The 20,472-nt window shown below is 33.8% G+C and overlaps 1 protein-coding gene across 1 annotated transcript in view; it reads left to right on the forward strand.

Annotated features, from left to right (window-relative positions):
- The window catches only part of LOC108746021, a 92,397-nt gene that overhangs the window by 42,227 nt on the left and 29,698 nt on the right, over positions 1–20,472 (forward strand). The gene's annotated exons all lie outside the window — the stretch shown is intronic.

Genomic DNA, 20,472 nt, shown 5'->3' on the forward strand with positions numbered 1-20,472 from the left:
TATATACATACATACACACACTGCAATTTATCATTTAATCTGCCTCTTAAAACTGTATGTGCTCATCATATCGTGAGTTTTTCGATAAATAAAATATATGTCTAATGGATTATATAAGCTGTGACACATTTAATTCATATAGTGTGTAACACATTTTATTTTTCAATTATAAATAATAGGCTATGTGATAAATGGGTACACAAAGTCATAAAACGAGTGTTATATGATCAATATTATTACATAACATTTGATATTGCATAATATATTATCGATTATTTGAAAGCTACATTGAATCTCTAGATTGTTTGTTTTGAATTGTTCAAAAAAGACAGCATAATATTGTGCAAAATGATTATATAATAATATTGAGCATCTATAGAGATCACATATAAAATGCTCTTACGTATAAAACATTCCTACAAATTATGGTAAATGGTTTTATGTTTAACGAAAAACAAATTAAAAAATAGTTTTATCGAAAAATAACATTAATTTTTATAATAGTTTTAATATTTTGTTAGTCCTCTTTCCGCTTTTCTAAGGAAATGCAATAAATTGAGGGTGTTTCATATTTACAACCAAGGCTGTAATTTGAATAAGACACCCCCTTCTTGGTCTTTTGAAGTGTTACTCCAAGCGTTCAAGTTAATTTATGGTTTATATGCAGACTCGAGTCACAAATTTCCCAGTAGAAGATCGTCGTGAGAAAAAGCTTCGAAAGCGCGCCAGTCTCTTAACGACTATCAGAAATATCCGGAAAGACCACATACACCGTCGACATAAATCCCAATTAAACTGCCTCATACGCGCCGGTCAGAGACACCTGTAACCTACCCGACCAGATCTAAGATACGATATAAACTATCAATGCCACGGGAGGTGGTATTCTCCTGGTAGAGCTACTACACGCCGCCATAAATTCCTGGCGATCGTTACAGCGCCTAATCCCAGGGAAGGATCCGAAACATTTGGGTCGCGACGCCATGACCAGAGAGGGGAAACAATCGATGGTCATGACCCAGGACACGGCTGGAAAACTGGGTCAGGATTGCTTCGTGCCCTTTCACATGATGTGAGCGTTCATTTTTCTCCGCGTAGTAAATGCTCGTGGCGGATGGTCATAAGAAAAAATTTTGCCTTCCTTACCTCTTCTATATATACCACTTTCATCATTTTTATACATTTCTTCCCTGTCTTCTCTCATCTCCTTTATACCTCTTCTCCGTGAAAAAACTCTGTGAAAAGAGTGCACCTTCCCGCACTGTTTTTGCTTTTATCTCACCGTCTGATAATCATTTCTTATCAACATTAGAAACTTGTGTCTATAACTAGACACTCTCTTTTTCTCTCTTAGAAAGCACTTAAGGGTGTATTATAAGTATTTTTTAATGAAATGAAAAAAAAATCACAGATTTTTCTATATTGTATTTGAAAGTAGCACAAAAGTTTAACGGTGAACTTGTTAAAAAATTATTTTAACATATGTTTTTAATAAAAATAATTATATAGTATTTGAATTGAGAAAATGTTTACTTAAACTGTAAAATTGAATTGTTGAATATAAATATGGACCTTTCTGTGAACTGAACAGTTTCATACATATACATATATATAACATTCATTTTTATACGGAAAGTATAAATTTCCAGTTTCAATCACTTTTTGCAAAGACTTCTGTGATAGATCCTTCGAGCTTATTACCTCTTCAAATTCATTTTCGAGAGACATCGGAAAAGGTGCATAATTACTTAGGAACATCGTCAAGGTGGACGTTGTCGAGCGTCATCGCGAACGTATACTAGGGTCGTTAAATCCCTGCGACGTCATCGAGTCTCTCCCACCAAGGTCAGACCGTGACCCTGCGCCGCGGTTACGCCAGGTTGCGCTGATCCTGAAGAAAATCCGTTGATCGATCACACGGCGCAGCGACGTCCTAGCGCCGACGCACTTCGCGCTCCCAGGCGTTCGCTATCTTGCTGGTTCCATCAGCAGCACCACGATCAGAAGCAACCGTTTGTTTCTCGTAACCTTTGCTATTTTTATACGAAGGACTGTGATCACGCTAGTCACCACACACACACACACAGCTCAAACCACCGTTAAGTCGATCGAAAATTTACTTTTTTTTTTTTTATTGGACTAAAAAGCAAACTAACGAGATTTTAATCTGTCCTCGTGAAAGGTATAATTTTTTTTATAGCATATTTTCGCCCGTTCAGTATATCTACACGTTCAATATTCTTTATCCTTGGACGTTTATAATGTGTATAGAATTTAACAATATTTTACAGTTCCTTTTTCTTATTCACAATCGCGTATCTTTTTGGGGTATTAACATGTTAATTTAATCTTCAGAATATACAATAATTTCCCCGATTCTTTACTGCACGTCGTTCGTGTCCCGGGTTAATTTTTATCACTTTAACAAATATACAAAAATTATTAAGGAATTCTTACACATACTTTAACATCTGTAGAAAGTATAAGGTTGGGTATTTAAAAGAATTGTATATAAATGTTGTAACTAATTGCTCTTAATGCGCCTAGTTTTTTGAAGAAAAGAAATCTGCAAGACACGAACATGACCAATTTTGTATTAACAATAAGAGTTAATTTGACTTTCAATAATCATCAAATGTGAAAATATCTTACCAATAATTTTTTTAGCTTTGTGAACAATTTGCTTTTTATATGACTTAAAAAGTATATATTATCTATAGTAAGAGTGCAGGTGAAGATCAGTAAAGATGTTATGTGAAATGGTTACGCGCGTTTCTTGGTGAATTTTTTTTTTCTCGAAAGATGCAGGTGTCTTGATCTCATATTAGAATTGAACCGCGCCGTCTTTTTTAGTTTGACAAGAAATTGAGAGCGGTATGACGAGCAATGATAAGGTATAACCTTGTGATTACCAGAGGGAAACACTTGTCGAGGAAGCACATATACTTTTTGAGTAAATAACATGATTGCGCAATTAGTGGAGTTCCTTTTAATTTACGATTTGTTGCGAGTCCTTGAAAAAATTCACGGCAACGCACTTCCCTATTATATACTTCAATGTTCCATTTCCAGCTGTTTTATTCCACGCGGCTAATTTTCATTTTTGTAACAATTTACATTTTTCCTCCCTGTTTTCTGTTTGCATTACGATTTACGAGGTTATAGTTAACATGGTCCCCGTCAACGATAAATTACAGATTTTTGGCATATGTCTTTTTACACTTTAAATAAACTACCTAAAAAAAATAAAATAAAATACCTAAAAACATAATACTGTACATTATGCCCATAAAATCAGTGTTACATGGAAAAAAGTCTTGTTGCATTAATTAATAATGAATTCTGATAGATTCAACTAATAAGATACTTATAATTAAATCTATCAAACATTCTAGTTAAGATAACCAGAAATTCATTTATGATACGATTGGATATAATCAGAATTCATTTTGTTTGTATTTCTTGTTGATATAACCAGAACATTTTTTTCAATCTATACAATATTTATTTATAATATATGTGTTAAAAGTTTCAACACTTTTATATAAACAATTAAAATAGACAAACTAATTGATTTTCAAATAACTACGATTAACATTATAATGATAAACAATAAAAAAAGATCAATATTTTCTCTATTAGTTTTATTAATTATATGTTATCGCATAAAATAAGGAAAATTAGAAATTAGGAAGTCTTCACTATTCCTTCTTGATAGCTGAGTTAGCAATGTAAACACACATTTCTAATGCCACGTTTGAATATCGTCGGCACTTCCCGATCATCGAGATGTTCTCGCGTCGCTATCAATCGGCGAATCGGTAGGCTCGAATACAACTTTCACGTACGTCTCACGATAAATCCGCTGCTGCGAGACGCAAACGAGAGAGGCAAGATCCCCGCGAATGTAAGTCCACACGTCCCAGACTTAGGTACCCGCTGTCCCGATTAGAGGAATGAAAACCTCTCGACTTACGACAACGTGGCGTTATTATTCTTCGTCGATTTGCATCGCGACACGACCATCGGGTGAAGGTCGGCATGACGATTTGCCGACGGGTACACGCGGCGTAGACGTATGCCGGCGGTTTCGTGACTGCATAAGGAAAAGGCGGAGGTAGCTCTGGCTTTCTCCAAAGCCACTTAACCCGATCCAGTAACATCCATCCACCGGGCCCGTCACGCCTGTGACATTTTCAGTAGTTTAGCATTGGCCATAATAATTGGAGAAAATCGCGCATTCGCTCTCGTGTGTGCCAGATAATTATTTTCCGATCGTCGAGTGCCGAGTGAGATTTTGTATTAAGCGGAATTACACTTACGTTTTGCCGACGAGTTTTATTTGACCTCATCCATATGATGCAGTATTAATATTAATATATACAGTAGTGTGCTAATATATAATTAATGTATGAAAGGTAATATATGCAGAGAGCTCGTGTAATTTATCTATATTACAGTATTTATGAACAAATTTTACCAGTAAATTTACTCTGGAAAAGTATAATCCGTACACAATTGGATAATTTGTATTCAAAATACGTTTCACATGTCCTGAATGGTCCACTCAAAGTTTTGTGTTTATTTAATATGAGATGAATATGTTAGAAAATCGTGTACGCAATATTATGTAAAAAATTAACACAAAAATATGACACTGGCACAATTTGTTAGCAAATTTCGGAAGCAAAACTAATATCTACTTATAACATGTCAAATTAATACATTTTATTCATTTATCTTAGAATTTACGTTCTAAAATACATTATTTTTATTTTATTTGTTCTTACTCATAAAGTGTGTTATCTTAACATTAAGAAAAGAAATGTTGAATATTAATTTAACAAAAAATATTCAAATAACACAATCATGTTATGTTAAATTAACAATCGGATATGTTAAAATTTCAACACAAAATTTTAACAAAGATCGATTTTAACACAAATACAAAATTTTTTACTGTATAATATGTTGTATTAATTAAGGTTCTTTTTGCATATCAGAAAACTTTAAGTGTTTATATAATTACTTATTGTTTATGTAATTATCTTTTATCACAAGTTTGAAAGATATTATATTATCTAAATATTCTAAATATAAAATCTTATTTAAATATTCTAAATATAAAAAGTACCCCTTGCACAAAATTAAAATTAATGAAGCAGAGGGAGAATATAATATAAGTTCTAAGAGCTTTTTAAGAATTATAGTTTTGTAACACTCGGAAGATAATCCTTATCTTCTAAGGAAAGTTTGTTAATGTCGGGTTTAATTATTACAGACATTGATCTATAATTTTAGATATTTATTCTTCAATTTTTCAATGTCAAGTTCTTATCTAGACTCGAGGCAATATCCATCGGATTGTTAATTCAAGGCACACCTAGCTGATGTGGGCATTTTAATTAATTCAATATAATTAATTTAATAATTAATTTATTTTTCGTGTAGAACTGATAATAGTATGAACCGGAAATGACAAGTTGATGAAATGAAGACAGCATTCCGGAAGCTCCGATTTAAAAGAGAGCGTGGAGAGAAAAGTAATAAGTGTAGATAGACGCGGAACACTCATCATCGTGAGTAAAAAAATTGAATATCAAAGAAAACTTATAGCAATGCTGCATTTAGAAATTTACATTTTCTTTGCGCGAGTGTAAGACGTACATAACTCGTCTAAAAAAAATCCAATAGAATCAATTGACGTCCATCAGGCTCGAGCAACATGACTCGTTGGATTCTATTATAGCATTGTGTCGGGAAAAAGTTGTTCACATAAATCGCTTTCGAGCGCAAACATTATTTTAACAAGCTTATTTTGCCGTGCGTCCGAGTCACAGCGTGCCAATGAAATCACGAGGAAGGAAGAGAGAGAGAGAGAGAGAGAGAGAGAGAGAGAGAGAGAGAGAGTCACATTCCGAAAGAATTATATTTACTGCCGTATATAAATCGCTCACAACGATTGTGTCGTGTTTACCTCATTAAATATAATTTAAAAACCGGGATTCTCTCTTTTCCTTTCTAGGCCAATTCGTACTTTTTGTAGGGGAATATAAAGCGTGATTATTTATTCTTTTGTAGACCTCACATAATATACACATAATAAAACGAAAGTTGCGTTTTTTTTTAAATTATAAAATATTATTATATTTTGCTCTAATTAGAAATTTAAAGGAAACCGACAATTATTATAACATTACATAACAAATATTTAAATTAATAATTTATAACACAGTATTAAAAAGATAAATAGAAAAAATTCTGAAAAATATTCTTGTTGGCAATTTTTCTGTGAGGGAGAAATATTAATTAACAGGGGCGACAAATTGTATCTGTGAATATTTATAAATAAATCGAATTTTGCATAAAGAAACGCAAGGATAGATTGCGGTCATAACTTTGTCTCAATCTCATCACTGTGGCAAATATAGCGAGAGAAATAACATAGAAAGAACCTTTTTTATCTAGTCTGAGAGTTATGATGGAACCTTTCTCTCTCTTTCTCTCTTCTGTTTGCGTTGAGTAAAACAATAAGCTTTTCAATCTCAATTCTCATTAATACTGTTCGTTCGCTTTGTTGTTTTACGTCTCTCCATACAGTAGTACATATGGAGTGTGCTAGAAATACTGCACATTTTACTGTTCTAAATTCTGTCTGATAATTTTTCATCGAACTCACAACTAATTAACACTTTATTAACATGAAGTCTCGAAAGAGCAAGCTTTTTTTACCAATTTGCAATTTAATTCTCTACGACAACTTTGTACGATATTTCTGCGTAATGAAAAAGCGAATGCATTTAAATAATGTATTTTCGTATATTTCTGTTTGCGAGTGAAGAATTTTCTTACATTTATTCACTAGGGTGATTTGAATACATTTTACGACGTTTTAATTTTTCTGAAATACTCTCAACAAGAAAGTGATGTAAAAAGGAAATAAGATTTCTTTATACTTCGTATACCTTCGTTTTTTAGCTTCAAAGGATAAAGCATCTAGAACAGATTTTCGCGAAATTTTCCCTCGTATATTTGCGTTTTCATGAACGAAATCTCATGAAGCGAGAAACTCGAATTTATTCTGCTGCAATTAATCTGAAATCGGTTTAACAATATAACTATGGACATCAGCGATGTATAAACCACAATAACGACAATCAACGCTCGTCGAATACGCGGAATCTACCATAATTAACTATGCTTGTTAAATATACATATTTGTTTCGATAAAACAACGATAGCGGAATACATGTCCCGAAACGAGCTCATCGAATTTTAACTGTATCTGAGAGAAGCTTCACGGTTGATCGGTCGATATCTTTCACACGAGAAGGAAAGCCGATCCTTCCGAACTCGATCCTTAACGATTGGCAGCGTACCGTTAGCATCGGGAAAATTGATGGCCGCCAAGAGGATGCTAACTCCACGCGATGCATTTAGGACTTTAATATCCAGCGTGAGAAACGCTATGAATAAAGGCGTAAATCGAATCTGTTAGGTCGTGAAAATTCTCTCTTCCTGAGTGAGCGCATTTATTTGTAGCTCGATCTAGTTTTATCTCATTTATAATATCTATATCCATAATGTTTTAATACTTTTGTATAGAATGTATACAAAATTTATACATTCTGTTTGTGATGTATATCAATTGAATGTAAATTTAATTCATCCTAAATGAATGTAAATTTTAATTCTAGCTTCAATTTTTGGATTTTTCTCATTAATTTCTCTCGATTAAAAAGTTTTAAGATATGTGTTTCGGCAAAGCTTCATAGCGTTTGTATAGCGTTTTAACATGTACAGAATGTACCTACGCATTAATACATTTTTATAATGTAAACAAATTGAATTGGATATAAATTTAATTCATCCCAGTTGTAAATTTTACTTCAGGTTTTGATATTTCTGATTGTCCTTATTTTTCGATTTAAAAATTTCACATATGTTTCAATAAGCTTTATAGGAATCCAATAACAAAAAGTGTCACTCAATGTGAGGGAGGATAAATGAATACCTATTATTTTCGTAACATAAATTTTAACAATGTTAAAGTTTCAGCGCCGAACATTGACTACGAACTGCGATTTCACCTCGTTAGGAGTTTATTGAGTACCGTTCATTAAAGCAACGAACTCAATTTTGCAAAATTTCACCCTTCGTCCCTGTTTGTGCTGATGGCCAAAAGAGGTGGGCGTCTGTGGACGCGTGGGCGATATTTGAAATCGCGAACTTCCCTTAGCGTGCAAATATCAAACGCCCACACTATTGTTCGCTATGCAGCGACGGGGATGCACTGGCAATGACGCAAGAGGGGATATAATGCACGCGACACAAACACAGCAAAGGAAAAAGAAAAAAGGGAATTAATAGTAGGGGTATAATCGACATAGCTTGGCATAGCATTTGCGGATGCGAACGGTCGCTTTTTAATCATCTCATAAGTACAAAGGCGGACGTGGCCGATGAGAGATGAAAAGCAAGTAGGTGTGAGAAGCTACCGCACATACCGCACACCACAATCTGATCGATATCAAATATTTACAATGGAATCGCGTTATTCTGATTGTATTACCCTAAATTGCGACATTTGTCGATAGCTTTAATTAGCAAAAAATATCCGCACGATAATGAGAATGCGACACGACATTTTTTTCCGAGTAATCAGATGTGTACAACTACATTACATTATCAACCCAATCATGCGAAGTGTTTCTTTGAGTAACTAAAGCATTCTAGCAAATGTCGTTCAAAAACAGGATACAGAATATATCTCTTCATAAATGCCATCTAAAACACACATGCGCGATTAAATTACACGCATACACGCGCCTACGTCATTGTGTACACATACGTATACACAACGATAAATATAATATAATCTATGCTTCTATATAGACATAAATTTTTTTATAAATAAAATAAAATAATATCGGTATATAATAATATATATAATGTATAATAACGTACAATAACATATATCTCTCGCGATACTATAAATGAATTTGTCTTTTTAATTTTTCCAATTCGATTGAATTTAATTCGTAATTTATATGAAATATATTCTTTAGATTAAAATATATATGTAATGAGTTGCTTGTGTTGGCTGACAAACGAGCCATTGAGATTAATGAGCACGTTTTTAGCGCACCATCAATTCATTTTCACTTGAAACTATATTCAAGTAACTACGAAGTGAAGTGTCTGCGAAGAAAGGAAGAGAAAGAAATAGAATTTATGAAGCCAGGCGGAGAATTTCCCTTCCCAAGATCAATCGGGATAACTGGATATTCATGAGCTTTGGAGAATGCACTGAAATTCCCATTGGAATCCCCTGGAAATTACTATGTAAATTTATAACGAGGGGAACTGTGTGCAATTGACGTCGGTATGGAATATTAAATCACACTAACAATTGCAACTGGATTATCGCGGATATTGATAACGAATTTTTTCATAAACAATTGATAACACGGTTTGCATATTGATTATTCGTTTTATCCAATTATTCTGTAAATATTTAATCTTCAATTTGTCGCGCGAAAATACATTGTTAAATAAAATAACTTGGAATCGCAGCAATTCCACGTGACTAATATTAAAGATTAAAGAAATAATTTATTTTTGTTAAATAATTTTATTTTATTAATTATTTTAAATCAATTCTATGTAAAGGAATCAAAATTAAAAGAAAATTTCGATCCTTTGTTACAAAATCTAATATGCTTGTTACAAAGTCTATATCTTATCACTGATAAAATAATATTGTAATATAATTTCACAGAAAAATTTAAAATCAGTTTTTTTTCAATTAGCAATTTTGGGATATTTATTTCATGTCTGGCTATACATATATTTGAGTTTCAATTCTAGAAACTATAATATTTGTTTACAATTTATATAAAATATCATTGTATATGAATGGACTTATGTAAATCTTATTATCTCATTTTTGTATCTAAAAAATATTCAGAGAGCTGATGAAAAAGTTTAACACTTTGTTCACTGAAAAGCAAAAATTGGAAAACTCATAAAAAATATGGGTTTATATAAATTATATTTATTTGATTGTGTTTTCGCTAAAATATTTGTTGACTATACCATAGAATGTTTGTTATGCCGCGCATAACAACATTTACATAGACAGTTTTTGCGCAAACTGTGATTCAAAAGCTTATTCTACTATATTTTTATATGTAAATATTTAGAAAACATGTAAATTCTGAATTACAGTAGCTTCACGATTAATCGCTTTCAATGGTAAATTAGAAGATATGCAAAACATGAAATTTTAAATATTTTTCTAAATATTGAACAGTAATTCCGAGCTGAAAGTCAAATTGCTTAGAAATAATTTTTATATATTGATTTAAATATATTATATTTTTTAAATCACATTATTTTAATTCAATTTATTTCAAATTGAAGAATGGAAAATTCTTCCCGGAAATGATTAAGTTATAGTCGAAGTTTAATAAAAAAATTATTTCCTATTATTCATACATTAATAACACATCTAATATCTATTCCTATCTATTTCCTTTGTAAATCTATTAATTACTGCACATGCATTTTTATAAGCAGTTTCGTTAAATCAAGTTTTGAGCAAACTGAACACATTAAAAATAAATAAATACATATTTAGTAGAAGGAAAAAACTTAAGAAATTAATGTTAAACAGCATTTATAGATATCTAAAAGAATAATTTATTTTAAAAAAGTAATTTTATGTCCTAGAATTAACTATTTTAAATCGATTCTAGATAGAGGAATCCAAGTTGATCAAAAATTTTGATTCTCCTCACAAAATCTAATGTTCTTATTACTGATATCCATAATGTCTTCGATACGCAAATTGATTGTACCCTTTGTATCGTTGTAACATGTTGGATTTCCCCGGGAAATCGCGTGTATGTACATGCATACGTTACGGTTTTACACAGGAAAATTGAATCAGTGGCTCCACATGTCGTTCGAGTCCGCAACACGTACACAAATCTATAAATCCCCGCGCTAGGATCTCTTAGATTTTTCCACTAAATTGCACTTGACTCACAGCTCCGGCAGATGGTGCCATTCGTCTGCTTAACGTCATAGGAGTCGGCGCGATGCAAAAGCGCGAATTTCGAGCGCAGATCACGTTCTTTCCGAGACATTCAGAATTGCAAAATCTGATTGATTCAGTTGCGAAATTCCGAGATACGTGTATAAACGCCAGGTTGATTAGACGCGGCGCAACCGATTCCCCAGCTGATGATTCCAGCAAGAATCCATCGCTTATCTCGCGCTCTTTGGATGACCATTGGACCGCCGCTGTCACCCTGATAAAAGTGAAAGGTTGCAAGTTAGAATATTAAAAGATATATCTCTTTGTAATACATGTAATTCTTATATATTATTCTTATATATTATTGTTGTTATAGTAAAAATATTTAAAAATATCTTTACAAAATTGAACCGTCTTATCAGTAACTTTTAGATAATTCTTATACACAACTTTTACCTTTTGAATACTTACCTTTTGAATACTCACAGAAAACCAATTTAATACCGAAAATTACTGAACAACAGTTCTTTTAATTCTCAAAATAAGTAATTAATAACTCTTTTCCAGTATTAAATTATTGTAGGGAACATAATAATTATCTAAAAACTTATTATTGATATAAAAACTCGTAGTAATAATATTACAGAATATTATCGCTATAAATTTTTATATCACTAATTCATTTCTAAGCAATTATAATGTCTGTCTTGTCAAACGAGAAGTTTAATTAATATTAAACTTGCGGTAACCCGCAAAGAAAAGATGAAAGCATCGTTATACGATCAGAAGTTGGATCATCTCCGGGATTTAACTTAAAAATTGAACGGAATAATGTAAATTCCGACAGTGATCCAAATCCAGTTCAGCACTTTATCCGTCATTTTGTTTTTAACTAGTCCTGAGACTAGTTCTAGTCGAGTAACAATTCGTTCCGGTCACCCAGTCTGGGAACGATATAATTTCTTTTATTCATGCATCCGCTCGTGCACGTGAAGGGCATTACACCATAATCCGTTCAACATCTAAGTATTAACCTTGTTTGTAATCCGACATATTGAAGGTCTCCATTGGTACCGGAAGTTCCATGTCGATCGTAACACTAGCAATCGTTGACAATAAAGTTGTCACCGTCTTATGATGATACTGTTCTCTGTTATCGGTTTGGCTGAAATTCGAGAAGTATAATAGAAGATTAATTAATGAAGCATTGTTACATCTCGCATGAAATAAAAAGCGACACAACTTATATAAAATTTATATAAAATAAAAATTGCAGTGTATTTATATACAATTGAATATGTTGTTGCAAGAAGTTTCAACAGAAGGAAATTCTGAAATACAGTATTAACGCAATACTAAAATTAGGAATTTCTAATTGATTTCTTGTTATTTAGACTTGTTAGAAGATATTCCTTCCAAGTTGTTACTCCAATTGCTTATTTGCATGATGACGTTTGCCAATTCTTGGAAGTTCTTCCATCGCGAGCAAATTCGCAAACCGCAGAGTGCTCACAAAGGCTACAATTAATGTCATACCAGAAGTCAATGACTGGATAGGATTCCATAACCGGTTCGGTCGACTCTTGAATCTCCGGTAATTTTTCGGTGATAGGCGACTGAATCATTATCCAGCCACCCGTTGTTATCGGCAACCAATTAATTTCCGTTTGTTCTGCGAAGTGAAGAAATATAATTAATGTAAAACCTAATTGTATTTTAATTAATCGCAAATTTACGGTGTGCAGATTCATTTAGTTCTTTTCTTTTTTAGGAGAATCAGGAAATTGGGGATGTCTGTTACGAAATTAAACGTCCAATTGAGATTTGTGTTTTATCTTAATTAAGGCAAATTGCTTAATATGCCAAATAATTAGTAGAAGCAAGAATGATAGTGACATACAGCAGATAGACTGATGTACATAGTTTGTATACTCTAAACTGACATCAACGGGTCATTAAAGCGTCATAGTTTTTCAGCGACTATTTACTTTCTTTTACCGGCTTATCGGGCGTTTCGTGGCTTGACCGGCGTTTTCTAGTGAAAATCACCGTAAAATTGTTTGCGATCCCAGTGCTTGCGCTATCGGATCTTGATAAGGTTCGCTCGCCCAAAAAGTTCTGAACGCCATTCTTCCGCGTGTGCTGGGGGAAGTGACACGTTAGTTAGTCATTAGCATGAAAGCAAGTTGACGATGCCTTTATGTAGCTGACGGAATTTCAAGCGGTACTCGTAATCATATTGGAGTGCGTAAGCGTGTGTGTGCGCGTGCGTAAGTGTACGCCCACGAAGAATTTTATTCGCATAGTTCATTGTAGGAAAGTGCTTTATCTGATAGTGGCCAAACGTTACTCGAATACGAAAGTCTCGCGTGATTACAAGAAAAAAGAGCGAGTCGTCGAAAACGATTTAACGACTGTTGTAGCTGTAGAAATGATATCATAAAATTTATATGTAGATATAAGAAGAAGTTGAATGTCGTATTGCATGTGCATGAGCATTTTAATCGAGCACAATAAATAAACTATATGGAAAGAACAGTTTTATTGAAGTATCTAAAACTTTAGGTACATATATTATATGATCTGAAAATGCTTTTGAATTACCATGCAGAATGCTTAACGTGAGAAAAATTTTGACACATTTTAGCAACCATTTTAAGAGCGTTCTACATAATTAAGTTTAATAATCCAACAAAGTTAGATTTGTATCTAGTTAAATTTTTAGATATTCCAACGAAATTCTTCTTTCCGTGTATGAAAGGTAATGATTCGCGAATAGGATCATCTCGTGGATTTATGCCACCCAATGAAAACGATTACACGAAAATCGACCGAATCGGACGACAACGGGAACGGAAAAGTCATTGTAAGTCACGCGGCTCGATGACCGTGATTGACCCACTTCTATAGAAAACTGACCAGTCCGCCCACGTTCCATTCGAACGTAAATTCAAGGTAGATTCAATGCCGTTGCACGTCGGAGACGGGCGAGCGCTTGCACACACGCGTAAATCGGACCTCGCTGTGCCGGTTACTGCTATTTTTTGTGTACTGATCCGTTGCTCAGCTGACATACGAGAAAAATGCGACGAGTGTGCAAGAACGGGACGAGCAAAGATATGTTGTCAATCTGTAGGACAACATTTGAACATTCAACATTCTTCACAACTAGATTGTCGTTTTAATTTATAAATATGCATATTTTGCAATGCCGGTTCTAGAATAATTGGGAGAGAAATGTTGATAAAGAATAATTTCCTTTTATTATAAAGAATTATATAAGGAATTCCTAAAGAAGAAATTTTTTTCTTTCATTTAAATCGGTAAATACCATTTGCAGTGTTTACGTTGAAATTGTCGTTCAAAAATATGATGCAGCTCAAAGATATTAATAGAGTCGCAACTTTAAGCAGTGTCTTGATATTGTCTGCAATGAATGATCATCATAAGAGCATAATTTTGAAAGAACGCGGTAAATTTTGGTCGGTTAATTCGATTACATTTACGATTATATCTATAATTAAAGCTACTTATAATTGGAGGTCGATATGCCGAAGGCACCACGCAATTTCCGTAAGACGACGTAACGGCAATTTGATTGAATTACGATCATTAAATATCGTGTATTACTGCAGAGAAATTCTCCAGATTACGTCGATGCTATCTAGAGCATCGAAGCGTAGAAAAAAACTACTGATACTTTTCCCGCGAATAATAGAGCAAACTAAAGTATACTTACTTCCCGGTTGAAATTGAAGAACGGGCTGACGATAACGATAATATAAATCAACACATTGCTGATGATAACGATGGACCAGATTCCGTCAGTTGTACATCTAAAATACAGGAAACCGGAAGAAATTAGATTTATGTTTTTCTAAAAGGGCTACTCTTATTCTTCTGAGATTCTTATTTTGAGATTCACTTGTTGTTCAGTAGGTTGCTGATGACGAGGATCAATATTTATGAAATATAAGTTTTTATAATAAAATAAGAAGTCAAAAATAAGTCAAAAATTTCAAATTATAAGTTGAGAAATTCACGTTTCTATCTAACGATGTCCCCGCGAGATGACTCTGTTTTCTCTCATTTCTCTAAATCGGTGTCGTACCGAGTCTCTCAAAAATCCTGTTACATTTCTCGAAATAATCACAATATTGTCAAAGAAACGTTTTGGCAAGATGAGGGTTTTTGCATTAATCGAACCACGTATATTTGATGTACGTCTTGCCTTGCTTTGTTATATGTACACAAAATAAGAGTAAGTGTATATGTATAAATATGTGTATAAATCTCGAAGTAAAGAATGATTCCGCAAATATATATACAGTGAGTGTAAAAAGTATTCGTGCAGAAATAATACATTTTAAAGAAATCTTCTTTTCAAGAAAAGTAAACGTTAATTAATAATTCATTAATAACGAATAGAATATACTAATTATAATTGTAATTATAATTAGTTCCAATGGTTACATTACAAAATATTAAATTATTATTCAAATTAAAAGAAACACGAATTCTTTTGCACATTAAAATAATATAATTTTTTATATTAAAATAATATTTGGATTACATATATTTTTTTGTTTATAATAATTTTAAGGAGCATACTATCTATTGTATTTATAATTAGTAAATTATTTATGTTGTGTGGCAATGCACTCGCCACTATTATCGCTATTCGTATTTCCTTTGTGCTTTTTCGAGTATTACTCTTTCGCGAAATAGCAAGGAAAACGAAGTTCCTCAAGATTCCAATTCCTTGTCTCAATGATCTAATCTTAAACTTAAGGGACGTAATAAAAAATTCATCCCAAAACTTGCAAAGCATGTCCGTTTACCGGTAATTAATTTATACTATGTCGACTGTGACATTAGCGGCGTGACAATTAATCTGGGAAAGTTCGCACGAAGAACAAACGGAATGAAAAAGAGAAGACTCTCCGTCTGAATGTAATTACATGACGTAATTGCATTTAATTATAGCGAGACGTCAGTATGCTCGTGTCTACGATTTAACGTTCATTCTTAACGGCAGTGCCATTCATAAACGACTCGTTTCAGTTCAGCCGTACGCTGCTTAGTCGAGCCACTTTCGACCAACGTGTCATTCACATCTCTTATAATTACGATAATTTCAGTACAGATTAATGCCTTTGACGTCAGAAGGATATTAAAATATTTGACAGATCTCATTACCCTGAAGGGTGTAGCTTATTTATCTTTTACGACAAAAAAAACAAATAAATGGTAACACAAAAATGGTTCAGCTACACATCGTAGGCACCAAGCCAAGTATAATATGCTTCTATGATGCAGAACTAAACACGAATGTTATATATCATTAATTGTGATTATTTGATGATTCAACACGATTTTCTTTGTAACGGCATTTCACATTCTGTTGCTATCTCCAAAGTAAAAACTATTAATGAATAAATGATAAAGAAGAATCAATTGCTCATTATGCTTGAAATTATATTCTGGATCAATAATTCAGGCCTCTTTCTCTCTCTCTCTTTTGTATTTTTATTTATCTGTATAACACATTTGAAATGTGACTAAGTATATATATGTCTACTATATAACTCTTTGAAAATTGAGAATTAAATTACAGACACCAGGAAATTTATATCTAGGGACAGAGTCGTAAGCATACCTTGACTGACACCGCTCGACAGATCGCTGCTGTTGTTGTTACTTCTGCTTCTGCTTATGACGTTGCAGCAAAACTCTTTCAAGTTGTCATCAACTATATGGCGATGCATTATCTCCTCTTGATGATGTTATGGTCGAATTAAGTTTTCGGCATGTTCCACGAAATCCTGGATTACCTGACATCAGTCAGATTCAGATCTCGCATTCTCGATCGCAAATCTCCGGTGAACAGCTGCGGCCACGTGGCCGAAGCTTATCGACTTTCTCACGCCTGATGCTTCCCCGTTTCATCTGTGACCCTGTGACCTTCACGGGCTTTGGAGAACGCCCTTCAATCGATCTCGGGACATTCACTCGGCAAACACGAGATATCATACGCGTGCGACAGTCAGATTCACGACAGGAATCCGTGGATGGGAGGAAGATACCTCTCATAGTGGCAGCCACCAGTTCGATATATAGGTAGATATATAGTACTGGACGGAGCATGCGGCGAAATCTTTTTGATCTTTCGTCTTAACGGACCTAGAAAGACTAATGTAAACATTTGGGCATGAAACTCTCTTTCTATTAGTGTTTTATTGGTCGAATTATGTTTCAGGAGAGGGAGAACAGTAGTGTATTCTTTAAAGTCAGGAACCATTACAGAGATATTAATTGGTATTAACGCAATACGGTGCACATTAAAATTAGAATTACACATTTATATTATATTATTATAGATACAAAATAAAATTAAGAAATTTGGTTTTTACATGTATTTTATGTAAAACTAACGCTCTCGAGCACAGATATATCAACTCAACTTCGTATGTAAAATTAATATTTACAGTTACGTGCGGCATATGAAAAGCGACGTTAAATCAACAATTATAATTACATTTATGATATTTATAAATATGATAAATGTCTTATAGTTTTCTTATGGATCCTGAGAGACATTTTTTTTAATGTTTTGATTATACATGATTCACTACTACCCAAACATCGTTTCATCTCTCGTCAAGATGCTATGCTCCGTCCAGTAGTATATGTTGATGGGCTCGACCTGCTCGCCACGGCTGGCACCTATCGAACTGGTTTTGCTCGGTTCGCGACTTCTGGATCAACCGTCCCCCGATCCTGGTGTTCGCTTGTGGGCTCGCTCCTCCTGTACGAAGAATTGGCAGGCCACGACACACACGTCGGCCGAGCACGCGCGCTCGTTCGCGTCCTCTTGAGAGAGGGAAGTTAGCCCCCCACGCAAGTAAGAAATAAAGGCGAATAGGTATAAACGACGGCAAGCTAAACTGCGGGATAGCCATGGACGGTACGGTGGTTCGGGCATTTCTCGAGGTGAGATGGCAATGACCGTTCTCTCGCGTTCTTCTTCGTCTCCTTCTCTGTCCTGACTTGCTCCTTCTTCTTCTCGGCCCCTTTTCCATCAACCTGTTGCGGAGGAGGTTCTTTCTTCTGCCGCCAGCATTATCAGTTGCCGCGGGTCAAAAAATAATTTCAATAAATCCCTGCTTCAAAATTCACCAAAACCATGCGTGAAATGTCTTAAAAAAAAGGGACAAATCGGAACTTTGTCAATATCTCCGAACGTAAAAAAAAAAAAAAATAAAAGCACTTTTATTACACAATTTGAATGAACGCTATCGGTTGAGCGTATGTAGAACTTGATCGGTTCAGCCGTTGTTGAGATCCAATAATCTCGATCCTTTGCAACTCGTGGTTTCGCGTAAAGGAACACGGTATCCCTATAGCACAAAAGTTGCAGCAATATTGTATAATTGCATTGTTGTAATAAATTCTGTGCTGTATAGGTAGTGTCGTTGCGCTTGGCTTAGCGCCATGTCTCCTGATTTTAACAATGTTAAAATTTCCGCGCCAAATATTGACGATGAATTGCGATTTTACTTTGTGAAATCTTGTGTAAGGAGTTTCTGGGGTACCGTTAATTAAAGCAGAGAACTCAATTTTGTAAAATTTCACCCGTCGTCCGTTTCTGTTCGCGCTGATAGCCAACTCAGAGAGGTGGACGTCTGTGGCGTCTGGGCGATATTTGAAATCACGAACTTCCCTTGACGTATTAATATTAAATACCTACACCATTGTTTGCTATGCAGCGACAGAGACGCACTGGTAATGACGCAAGAGGAGATATAATGCACAAACACAGCAAAGGAAAAAGAAAAAAGAGGAATGGTAGGGGTATAATTGATACAACTTGGCATAGCATTTGCGGATGCGAACGGTCGCTTTTTAATCATCTCATAAGTACAAAGGCGGACGTGGCCGACGAGAGATGAAAAGCGGGGGTAGAATCTGTGAGAACCTGTCGCACTTACCGCACTACAATATGATTGATATCAAGTATTTACATGTACAATGGAATCCCTATTCCGATTGTATTATCTTGCACTGCGACATTTGTCATTTGCGATGACTTTAATTAGTAAAAATATCCGCGCGATAATAAGAACGCGAGACGACATGATACATTTTTGTCGAGTCAGATGTGTAGAACTGTGTTAGATTATCAATTAAATCGTGCAAAATGTTTCTTTGAATAACTAAGGCGTTTAACATTCTTGCAAATGTCGTTCAAAAACATGGTACAGAGTATCTCTTCATTAAATTACACGCATACGCGCGCCTACGTCATTGTGTACACCTATGTATATATAATATATTATAATCTATGCCTTCTATATAGATATAAATTTTTTTATAAATTAAATTAAATAATATCTCGGTACATGTAACTTCGCGGTACTATATGTAAATGAATTTGTCTTTTTGATTTTTCCAATTCGATTGAATTTAACTCGCAGTTTATATGAAATATATTCTTTAGATTAAAATGTATGTAATGACTTACTTGTTGGCTGATAAACAAGTCATTGAGATTAATGAGCACGTTTTTAATGCACCGTCAATTCGAATTTTTACTTGAGATTATATTTAAATAATTACGAAGTGAAATGTCTGTGAAGAAAGAAAGAGAAAGAGATAAAATTTATGAAGTCGAGCACAGAATTTTTCTTCGTTTCTTCCCCAAGATCAATCGGGATAACTGGATATTCATGAGCTTTGAAGAATGCACTGAAATTCCCATTGGAATCCCCTGAAAATTACTATGTAAATTTATAACGAGGATAATTGTGTGTAATTGACGTCGGTATGGAATATTAAATTACAGTAACAATTGCAGCTCGATCATCGCAAATATTGATAACGAATAAACAATTGGTAACACAACCCGCACAGTAATTATTCGTTTTATCCAATTATCCTATAGATATTTAATCTTTAATTTTCCGCGAGACAATACGTCGCGTCGTTAAATACAATAATTTGGAATCGCGGCCATTCTACGTGAGCAATTAAACAGGTTAAAGAAATAATTTATTTTTTTTAAATAATTTTATTTTATTAATTATTTTAAATCGATTCTATATAAAGGAATAAAAATTAATCGAAAATTTAGATTCTTTGTTTCAAAGTCTAATGTGCTTATTAATGATAAAATAATAGAATATAATTTCACAAAAAAATTTAAAATTGGTCTTTTTTCAATCAGCGATTTTGGGATATTTATTCTATGCCCGGTTATAAATGTATTTGAGTTTCTAGATGTAAACCGAAATTTATATAAAATATTGTTGTATACGGATGGCTCATGTAAATCTTGCAATTTTTGTATCTAAAAATATTTAGAAAGCTTCTCTCTCCCTTGCTCTCTCTCTCTCTCTCTCTCTCTCTCTCTCTCTCTCTCTCTCTCT

This window comes from Trachymyrmex septentrionalis, unplaced genomic scaffold (assembly GCF_001594115.1).
Source record: "Trachymyrmex septentrionalis isolate Tsep2-gDNA-1 unplaced genomic scaffold, Tsep1.0 scaffold16, whole genome shotgun sequence".
Classification (NCBI taxonomy): domain Eukaryota; kingdom Metazoa; phylum Arthropoda; class Insecta; order Hymenoptera; family Formicidae; genus Trachymyrmex; species Trachymyrmex septentrionalis.